The sequence below is a fragment of the Carcharhinus amblyrhynchos genome, chromosome 13 (genome assembly GCF_965287045.1).
Source record: "Carcharhinus amblyrhynchos chromosome 13, sCarAmb.v2.hapA, whole genome shotgun sequence".
NCBI lineage: Eukaryota > Metazoa > Chordata > Chondrichthyes > Carcharhiniformes > Carcharhinidae > Carcharhinus > Carcharhinus amblyrhynchos.
In genome coordinates this window covers 11207362-11217896 of record NC_137336.1, presented here as the reverse complement: position 1 = coordinate 11217896, position 10535 = coordinate 11207362, and the positions used below count along the sequence as shown (strand labels likewise).

Genomic DNA, 10535 nt, shown 5'->3' with positions numbered 1-10535 from the left:
TGTAATGGATGTGACAAATTTTACTAATTGAAATACTGCTAGAATCTCCTTCAACTGGAGTTTGCAGGAACAACAGGATTAAGTTTTTTTTTGGCTGTAACTGAGTCCTCATTTTAAAACCCTACGTTCTGACATTTGATGTACAATTGGTTTCACATTATTTATTTTAAAAACCAGCAGCAACAGATGAAGCACTTAGAAAGTCAGCCATGCAAAACTAGAGTTACAGAGCCACCAGTGGTTGAAGTCTGTAACTGCAGCGTGACAGGTTTACATAGGAAATATTTAGTTTAAGTTTAAACCTAAGGATAATTAAAAGACTGCCAGGCAGTGCAAGGAAGAGATCAGGGTCTTAGTATATTGTATAGATTGATGTATTTAAACAGGAATGTTTCATTCTTAGAGGCTTGTTATGGAGGTTAATTAGAATACAGCATCTGGTTAAGAAGTGATTTGTTTAAGATACAATCTTAAACGCAAAGGGACATAAATGTGATGAAATGAACGCCAGTGGAGTACACATTGGGGATTTCTGAATCTCTGCTGAAGGAGTTTGGCGTCGGGAATTTTTTAAAAAAGACTTTATTGAGAAATCAACAGATTTTCAAGGAAGAGCATTTGGAGCTTTTGGTCAGAATAAAGTTGGGGGGGGAGCAGTCCCCCCCCCACCCCCACCCCAACCCCCCTTAGTGGAAGTGGCGAGAGGTTTGCAGAAAGGAAACGCATCTCACTTGATGCTAATCGTAGCGTACATTTCCTTCCAACGATTTCCTTGCGGTTTGCATCAATCTTATTCCGTCTGTACCCGGAGCTGCTCGGATTTGAAGATCTGCTTTTCCCTGAATCACGGTTCTGAACTGCACACTCCTGTCTGTGTGAGAGAGAGAGAGGAGAGAAATTAAACATTCTTTATTTCTTCAATCGGAGAACTCACTCACTCCAGCACTGGAAATCTAGAAATGAAGAAAACTTTTACCTTTTCTCTCTGGATTTGGATTGGGGCTGTTTGCAAATCAGGTAGGAACTGGCTGCTGCTCCTCCAGGGCAGGGTTGCCCACAGACTGAGGATAAACTTGCGGGTTCCTTTTAAAAGTTGTTGTGGAGGTTTAACTCAAGTCAGTGTCTCAGGGCTGTCAGTGGCGTGAGGCTTGAAGTTGCCCCCACAGTTGGATTGTGAATGCTTCCTTCTTTGACTGTAACCTTCACGGATTGTTCAGGCTTTTAACAGTTGGGAGATGCCTAGAGATTTAAGTATATATATTTTCACACACCCCAAATGGGGAGTGCACTGAAGGACATTTGGAGACTCTGTGTTGCTGCAGTAATTTGGGAGTTCTGGTGGGGTTACCCTGCATAGCAGCAGGTAGTGCCCGGGAGTTGAACCGTACATTGTGTGGAGAGATGCCCCTGTTTCATTGTCCATCTCGCTAATCGTGCTTGCAAATGGAAATGTGTTCCCACCGAGATTTGATTCCTTGTTTATTGTATTGACTCGATCAATTAAAAAAAGTTACTCGCCACTGACAAGAAGGCAGAATTTAACTTGGGTCTTGTTGTTTTAATAACAAAAAAAACTACTCGTTTTAAGGGAGATTTGAAGGAATTCTCGTTTCTCTCGACCACTTTATATTAATTTATTTAACCCTGTAAATTCTGCCTGCAGTCACTGGCGGATTGGAGCTATTGTTCATTTATATAGCATTGCATTTGATGGTTGGAGTTTGTGTTTAATGAGTCTATTTACTGTCTAATAACTGAGACTGATCCAATGGAATGGGATGACAGAATGATGTTGGGGATGGAAATCTCTCCCTTTCTACACACTGCAGTGATGAATGGCTTGGGTCACTGTGATGGATTAAATGGTCTCTGCTCCCAGTGAAATCTTCCATTTAAAACAGAAACCCCCTCCACAAACAAATAAGTCTGATCTTTTCATTGTCCAGTGAACTGGTCACTCTGGAGCCAGATCCTGATTTTAATTGCAAAGAAAAAAAAAATTTCAGTCGCATTCTCAATTTTGGTTTCTGGATGGCAATGCGTTATGGATTAATTTGTGAGTAGACATTGGGAGATTTGAATGGTTAAAATGCTATGTGATGTGGATAAGATTTTCTATGTGCTGATGAATAATCACTGGAGTTTGGATCCTGAATGTATTGGAGGCTGGCTGGGGAAGGTCTGAAGCCGGCTCAGCATTCCTAGCACATCAGTTCAGTGTCATTCTCCCATCTCACCCTCAATCTCCTCTAGCTCTGCCCCCCTCTCTCAACCACCTCCGTGTCTTTGCCCTCCTCCTTTTCCTCCTCAACCACCACCTTCTCTTCCACTTCCTCCTCCCTCCCCCATACTCTGCCCATAACACCATGGCTGCATGTGGAGAATGGGGAGCTGTTTGAAACTAGGATCTTTCTGAGCAATGAGCTCAGAGTGTGTGGTCTTCTGTATCCATTGTGAACATCTTGTTCCGAAGGGGAAGTGGAGAATGATTCTGGCAGTGAGGACACATGAAGTCTTCTATTCCATTCAATGTTGTGTTCTAGATGTCTTCCACTCTTTCCTTTTATTGTGCACATGCCTTTCATTCTATTCTTTATCGTAAAGTTGTCTTTGAAGATTATCTGTCGACTCTTTAAACAACTTCAGCAGGTTGCATCTGTTATATGTTGGAGGTGCCTGCCCCAATCACCAAAGTTGTATCGCCATCAGAATCTTGCAAAGACGCGACTGATAAAATTAGTGGCACAGTGCTACATGGTTGTGTGTGTGTGTGTGTGTGTGTGTGTGTGTGTGTGTGTGTGTGTGTGTGTGTGTGTGTGTGTGTGTGTGTGTGTGTGTGTGTGTGTGGTGAGTGGGGGTAATGGGGTCAGAGGCTGATGTTGGGGGAGTGTGAAGGGGGCATGGAGGGAACATGGACAGTATAAATGCTTCATCCTTATTCAGAGAAAGGGAGGAGGATAAATTTGGCACTCGCAGGCCAATCAGTTTAATGTTGGCACCAGAATAATACTGTGCAGCAGGCCATTCTGCCCATCGGCTATGAACTAGGTCTTCAGAAGGGCAATCAAGTTAGTCGGCACACACACCATCCACCCCACTCTTTTCCCCAAATCATGCAATTTTTTTCTCCTTTTAATAATTAACTAATTGACAAATCTTGTAGCATAAAAAAGATTTTCCTCATGTTACTTCTGGTTCCTCTGGTAATTGCCCCTTCAGCTACTGAGGAAAATTTTCTCTTTATTCACTCCTTCTGCAACCTTCACAGTTTTAAACACTTTTATCCAAACTCTTCTTCACCTCTCCTACTCTCAGGAGAACAACTCCAGCTTTTCCAGCCCCTGTACATAACTCTGAATCCCTTGGAACTGTTTTTTAAAGTTTTAAAGTTTATGTATTAGTGTCACAAGTAGGCTTACATTAACACTGCAACGAAGTTATTGTGAAAATCCCCTCGTCGCCACACTCCTGCGCCTGTCTGGGTACACTGAAGGAGAATTTAGCGTAGCCAATGCACCTAATCAGCACATCTTTCGGACTGTGAGAGGAAATCAGAACACCCGGAGGAAACCAACGCAGACATGGGGAGAACATGCGCATTCTGCACAGTGACCCAAGCTGGGGATCGAACCCAGGCCCCCAGCACTGTGAGGCAGCAGTGGTAACCATTGTGCCACCCATTCTAGTGAATCTTTTCTTTAGCCTCATTGAAGACTTTGCACCCTTCCTAAAGCTTGTCCACCGATCCGTGGTAACTCAAGTAAGTCCCATTCTATTTGAATTATTTGAGATTTCAGGATTATTATGGTTTCGGGATTGCATTTCATATTTCTGGCAATTCTTCCAGCAAAATCCCAATGATAAGAACATTGTTTTCAACTTTTACTTATCTAAAGAGAATATCAGGAGTGATAGCAGGAAGTGTTTCTTTGAGCTACAAACCATTCACAAAAAGGGAATAACCATTCTATCAAGGTGGAAGTATTTTATGTGATGGAGACGCCTGGATTTTTACAGAAGGATAACCAAGTTGGGTCAAATAGGCTCTCTCATCTGTACTTGGGTCCCAAAGTTTACAAAACATCCACAAAGCGTTGGACATAGAAGGAACACTAAAGCAACACAAACATGTATGTACATACATGTAGGAGAGAATACATGTATCTCACCAACCATGTATCTCCCCCCACTGCAAATATTTATCTAACTTTTATTTTGCAAGAATGATATGTTCACACAGATGTTGCTGGGGAGACACTATGTAGCTCACACTCTGAATAACATATTTTAAAAATCTGCATTTACTGCATTGCTTACTACCTTTAACTTCACAACAATTCAACTTCACCCATGGGATATTGTGAAATAAAAACATCCCTTGTTTGGGTACTTTTTGTTTTAAAATAGCAAACTCTGATCAATCTTTCTTCCTGATTACTTTTTGATATTCACTGCTCTCATTTTCTAATATCTCTTCCCATCTTATTTTAAATTTTATGAATTTTGTGGATCGAAGGCTGGTGCTCGCAAAACATGACAGCACCGAGCACTCCTAGGTCAAGGGCAGCAGAGTTAAAAGTGAAAGACAATGGACCACCATAATAACTATTGTCTTGCCATTGAGTCTGTGTCTATATATGCTCTGTTTGTGAAGCCAACTCTCCACTCATCTGATGAAGGAGCAGAGCTCTGAAATCTCGTGCCAGCAAATAAACCTGTTGGGCTTTAACCCAGGTTATGAGATTTCTTATTACGCCCATAGAATCCCTACAGTGCCAAAGGAGGCCATTCGGCCCATCAAATCTGCACCAACAACAACCCCACCTATCCCCAAAACCCCTCATATTTAGCCTGCTCATCTCTCTAACCCTACGCACCCCAGGACGCTATGGGACAATTTAGCATGGCCAATCAACCTAACCTACACATCTTTGGGCTAATCTTCTCAAGGGATTAGCAATGGGCTATAAATGCTGGCCTAGCCAGCCACACCCACATCCCGTGGAAGAATATGTTCCAATTTCCTACACCTCTTCATCCGCTGGCTTTTGTTTTGACAATTCAATTTAGCCACAGATGAAGGGACTATTCTGTGTTTCTAAGAATTCAATTGACGTTGCCAGGAACTCATTCCACTCAGTCAAAGGTAACCGTCATTGCTTCTCTGAGCTTGGAACCGGCCCCACTCAAAGGAGAAATTACATTAGGGAAGCTGCAAAGTTCCATTAAGGTTTTTGTGAAGTTTCTCTTTGAATTGTTTCACACAAGTTGTACCAATCACCAAATAAATACTCACACCCTTCGCAGTTACTGAGAGTACAGGAAGTTATGGGACTAACAGATGTTATAAAAAATTAATTAAGCCTCTAAGTATAGTAACAAAATTATTTGTTTTTTAACCACTATTTTAATCTGATTAGTGTGGGTCAGGCTGCTAGTGATTGCCTTGTTTATGACATTTGCAATGCGGAGATGCCGGCGTTGGACAGGGGTAAACACAGTAACAAGTCTCACAACACCAGGTTAAAGTCCAGCAGGTTTATTTGGTAGTAAACAGCACTAGCTTTCAGAGCACTGTTCCCTGAGCAGGAACAGTGTTCCGAAAGCTAGTGCCGTTTATTACCAAAGAAACCTGTTGGACTTTAACCTGGTGTTGTGAAACTTCTTATTATGACATTTACAGCAGAAATTGAGGAAAGCGTAATCTGTCAGAGCTTCTAACTAGCTGCAGGTACAGAATTCTCCTTATCTGTGATGGGTAACTGTAAAATAATAGGCAAAGAAACAATGGAGCGTTTATTAGAATCATAGAATCCTTACAGTGCAGAAGGAGGCCACTGAGCCTGCACCAAGTCGACAACAATCCCACGCAGGTCTTATTCCTCGTAACCCCAGGTGTTTACCCTAAAGTATTTTTTAAAAGTTTATTTATTTATTATTGTCACAAGTAGGCATTGTATTAACACTGCAATGAAGTTGCTGTGACAATCCCCTAGTCTCCACACTCTGGCACCTGTTCAGATACACTGAGGGAGAATTTCGCACGGCCAGTGCACCTAACCAGCACGTCTTTTTTGGACTGTGGGAGAAAACCGGAGCACCCGGAGGAAACACGTGCAGACATGGGGGAGAATGTGTAGACTCTGTACAGACGGTGACCCAAGACTGGAATTGAACCCGGGTCCCTGGTGCTGTGAGGCAGCAGTGTTAACCACTGTGCCACCGTGCCACCCTAGTTATGTTCTGGAATAAAACATTGCCAAATGCTGAGTCTCTGACACTTGCTCCTACTTCTCTCTGCCTACAATGCACCACAGTGTGGTGGGCAGCACTGTGGTGGCACAGTGGTTGGTGCTGCTGCTTCTCGGCACCAAGGTGCGGTGTTCGATTCCAGCATCAGGTGACTGTGTGGAGTTTGCACATTCTCCCTGTATCTGCGTGGGTTTCCTCCAGGTGCTCCGGTTTCTTCCCACACTCCAAAGATGCGCAGGTTAGGTTGATTGGCCATGTTAAGTTGCCACTGCCATCAGGGGGACTAGCAGGGTAAATACATGGGGTTGCGGGGATAGGGACTGGGTAGGATTGCGATTGGCGCAGACTCGATGGGCTGAATGGCCTCCTTCTGCACTGTAAGGATTCTATGAACAAACATCAAACTCTCATTTCTAAGGCAGTCAGTGACCTCAGCTCCTCCACTGTAGCTGTACAGGGCCTTGGTGAGACTAACCTGACCTCAAACAGTGACCTGACACGACCATCCCCTTCAATATCCCCATCCGCCTCTACTCAGCTCTCTTCCCCCTCAGACAGCCTCCTGAACCCCCATTCGCCCTCTCTGCCCACCGGACCACCATCAAGCCCACCTTTAAGCCATGTGCCTTGGTGGTGCCAACATTGCATTGATTTCCTGGCCTGGCACCTTGGGCCCGGTGGGTTGGGGGGGGCGTCAAGTTGGTACAGTACATTCAGTGGTCATTTGCCCCTGTGCCGCTTTCCAAAAATCCAAGACTTCCAAAAAAATGCATGTGTGGAACTGCGAAGACCAATTATATCCAATAGGTGGTTCTCAGACCCTGCTCTGTCCGCTCTTGCCAAGCTGATGAAGGCGTGCTGGTACCAAAATTACCCTGCATAACTCACTGCGTTACACATCACAAACGCTTTAGGAAAAATAGCAATCCATGAGGTGGTTGGGTGAATTTCAGCAATGCTCACACCTGGCGGGAATCCAGATTTTTGGCCAATGCCCTATTCAGCAGGGCATCGAGATTCCCGCTGGCCTTCAGACAAGATCAGCGAATCCCCCCCTCAATGTCCTGGCATCCACCACGTTCTGAGATACTGAATTCCACAGATTCACAACCTTTTGGTCTGTTTCAAATCCCTTAACCTAAAATTATAACCAATTGGTTTAGATCATCCCAGCAATAGCAAACGACCTCTCTACATCTCCTGTCAGCCCCTTTACCACCTCCCATACCTCAGTTAGGTCTTTTTTTAGATCTCCTCTCATTCTTCGTTTAGAAGAATCAGAAGTGATCTTATTGAAACATGTCAGATCCTGAGGAATATAATTGGGTAGATACTAGGAAGGATGTTTCCACTTGTAGGGGAGACTCAAACTAGGGGTCATTGTCGAAGAGTAAGGAGTCTGCTCTTTGAGATGAGATGAGGAAAAATTATTTCTCTAAAAGAGTCATTACAATGTGGAATTCACTTACCCAGAAACCAGTGGTGGCTGGTTCATTGAGTTTATTCAAGGTAGCATTAGGCAGATTTTGGATAGACAAGAAAGTCAAGGGTCATGGGGTGGGGGGGAACAGACAGTCGAGACCAGGGTAAGATCAGCAATGATCTTATTGAATGATGGAGCAGGCTTGAAGGGCTGAAAAGGCCCACACCTACTCTCTCCCATGTTCTTCCTCTGGAGATCTCCTCTCCACAGCCTCCAACCTCATAGTCACAAAAACTCAAACAGCCTGCTTCTCCCTCATCCCATGACACAGAAACAGAACTGTTCCCTGGTAGACTCATTGATTCAGCCTGCATCGGCTGCATGGAACTGATTCCTTCCGATCTGGGTTCTACATTTTTCTCCCTTTGTCCAGTATCTTCCCATCTGCATCCACCACTCTTCCGATACCCTCCGTTACTTCAGCAGTTTCCAATTTCCTGTCCCTTATTGTCCAATTTTCACTGTCGACCTTTCCATTTCTCTCTAAACCTCCATCCATATTCCCCATCGCACCCTACCCCCTTCCCTCCTTCTTCTCTCAGAGGCTCATTAACCTTTGGAATTCTCTGTTGAAGAGCGCAGTGGAAGAAGGCTTATTGAATATATTCAAAACTGAGTTAGACAGAGTTTTGATCGAAAGAGTCAATGGTTATGGTAGGGTGGGGTAGTGAGGAACAGGGTAATGGTGGTGGGGCAAGGGAGAAGGGTGGGCAGGCAGTGAAGTAGGGTTGAAGCCACAATCAGTTCAGCCGTGATCGTATTGAATAATGGAACACATTCAATGGGAATAATGGCCAACTTCTTGTACTAGTGTATCTGTCTGATCCCACTCTCACATTGAGCCACTTCTCCTTTAACCTCATTCACTTCCTCCAAATAAAAGTTCATGCAATGGGAACCGTTATGGGTACCATCTTTGCTTGCCTTTCATGGGGTAACTGTAACATTTTTTTTATTCCATTCCTACTCAGGCCACCTTCCTCAACCTCTTTTCCCGTAAGTTGATGATTGTATCAACGTCATTTCCTGGGATTGGAAAACTGTATCAATTTTGTTGCCAATTTCTATCCATCCCTCACCTTTACATGGACCTTCTCCAACACTTCCCTTCCTCCACCTCCCTGTCTCCATTTCTGGGGATGGTCTATCAACCAATATTCAAGATAATCTGAATTTGCCAAGCTGCCTTTACTACACTTCCTCACACCTTGCTTCCTGTAAGGACTCGACTCCATTTCCCCACTTTCTACATCTCTGTAGTATCTGACCACATTGTGACCACTTTTGCCTCCATCAAGGATCCTGCTGTCCCCACCTTCCCCTGATAAAGATTGACGAGCTCCTCAAATGTGTCAGGCCCATTCCCCGTACTTCTGTTCTCACCCCTGACCCCTCCCTCCCAGAACCGCAACCCCCTTGTCCTCACCTTTTGTGCCTTCAGGCACCATAGTCAACATTTCCACCACCTCCCCCCCCCCCCACGGCGTTGTGAGAAACCAATAGAGACAAAAATCCGGGAGTAAATTAACAGCCACCCAGACAAACATGGAATATTAAAGGACACCCACCAATGATTTTCCTTAAAAAACCAGTTAACTTTACTGGGTGGGCGAGAAAATCTTGTCCATAGAATACAAATGCCAGGAAATTCGGCTAAACCCATACAAAACACCAGCTTGACCTCAGGTAGACAATTGTGCCCGGATCTGGTCGCATGGTGAAGGCTTTTGAGGAGGATACAGAAGAAATGAACTGAAGTGGTTCCGGTGATGAGAGGTTTTAGGGGGGCACAGTGGTTAGCACTGCTGCCTCACAGCGCCAGGGATGCAGGTTCGATTCCTGGTTTGGGTCACCATCTGTGCGGAGTTCACACGTTCTCCCTGTGTCTGCATGGGTCTCCTCCGGTTTCCTCCCACAGTCTGAAAGATGTGCTGGTTAGGGTGCATTGGCCGTGCTAAATTCTCCCTCAGTGTCCCTGAACAGGCACCGGAGTGTGGGCGACTAGGGGATTTCCACAGTGACTTCATTGCATTGTTAATGTAAGCCTACTTGTGACACTAATAAATAACATTTAAGTTTTACAGCTAAATGGATGGACCAGAGAAGCTGTGGCTGTTCCCCTTCAGAGCAGAGAAAGCTAAGAGGAGATTGAATGGGCTGGATTAAAATCACGAAGGAGTTAGATAGATTAAATAAAGAAACTGCTTCCAATGGCTGAAGGACACAGATTTCTAAGGTGGTTGGCAAAAGAACAAGAGGCAACTCGGGGGAAAAAATAATTTGCGTAATGGGTGGTTTGAATTTGGAATGTTGGCCTACTGGGGCGGTAGAAGCAAAAGCAGCCTTCAAAATTGAATCGAATAAATGATTAATTAAATTAGAGAAGATTGCAGGGATGTGGACAAAGGGTGAGCTAGTGGTCCGAACTGGGTTGCTCTGTGAGGGTGCAGGCATAAATCTGATGGCATGAATGGCCTCCTTGTACACTGTACTGCTCTGTGTTTCTATGGTGTTAATCTATGAGGATTAATGAGGAAGTATTAAATATCCTTGACAGAGAAAAGTAACTATTGTGCGGCCAATACTTGGCTCCTGAGCCAGCAATTAAGGATTTGTTCTATCACTGGCGAGTTGAGTTTCCAGGTCTGTTTGTCCTCATTGGAGGTGGCTGTTGTATGCCCAGGTTGGACATCTTGGTACATCTCCATTTGCTGATGGAATAATTCAGGTTCCGGCGAGCGTGTGTCACCTCTCAGCATCCCTGAGGTAAGGGAAAGTGCAAGAGAGGTAAGGGAGAAAG

The 10535-nt window shown here is 44.4% G+C and overlaps 1 protein-coding gene across 1 annotated transcript in view; it reads left to right on the top strand.

The window, feature by feature from the left end:
• Window positions 1-858: 858 nt before the first annotated feature.
• flt4 (fms related receptor tyrosine kinase 4) overlaps window positions 859-10535 on the top strand; it is a 201439-nt gene continuing 191762 nt past the window's right edge. Inside the window, exon 1 of the mRNA XM_080201284.1 lies at window positions 859-1017. The gene's annotated coding sequence lies outside the window, so the exon portion shown is untranslated. The remainder of the gene's footprint in view (window positions 1018-10535) is intronic.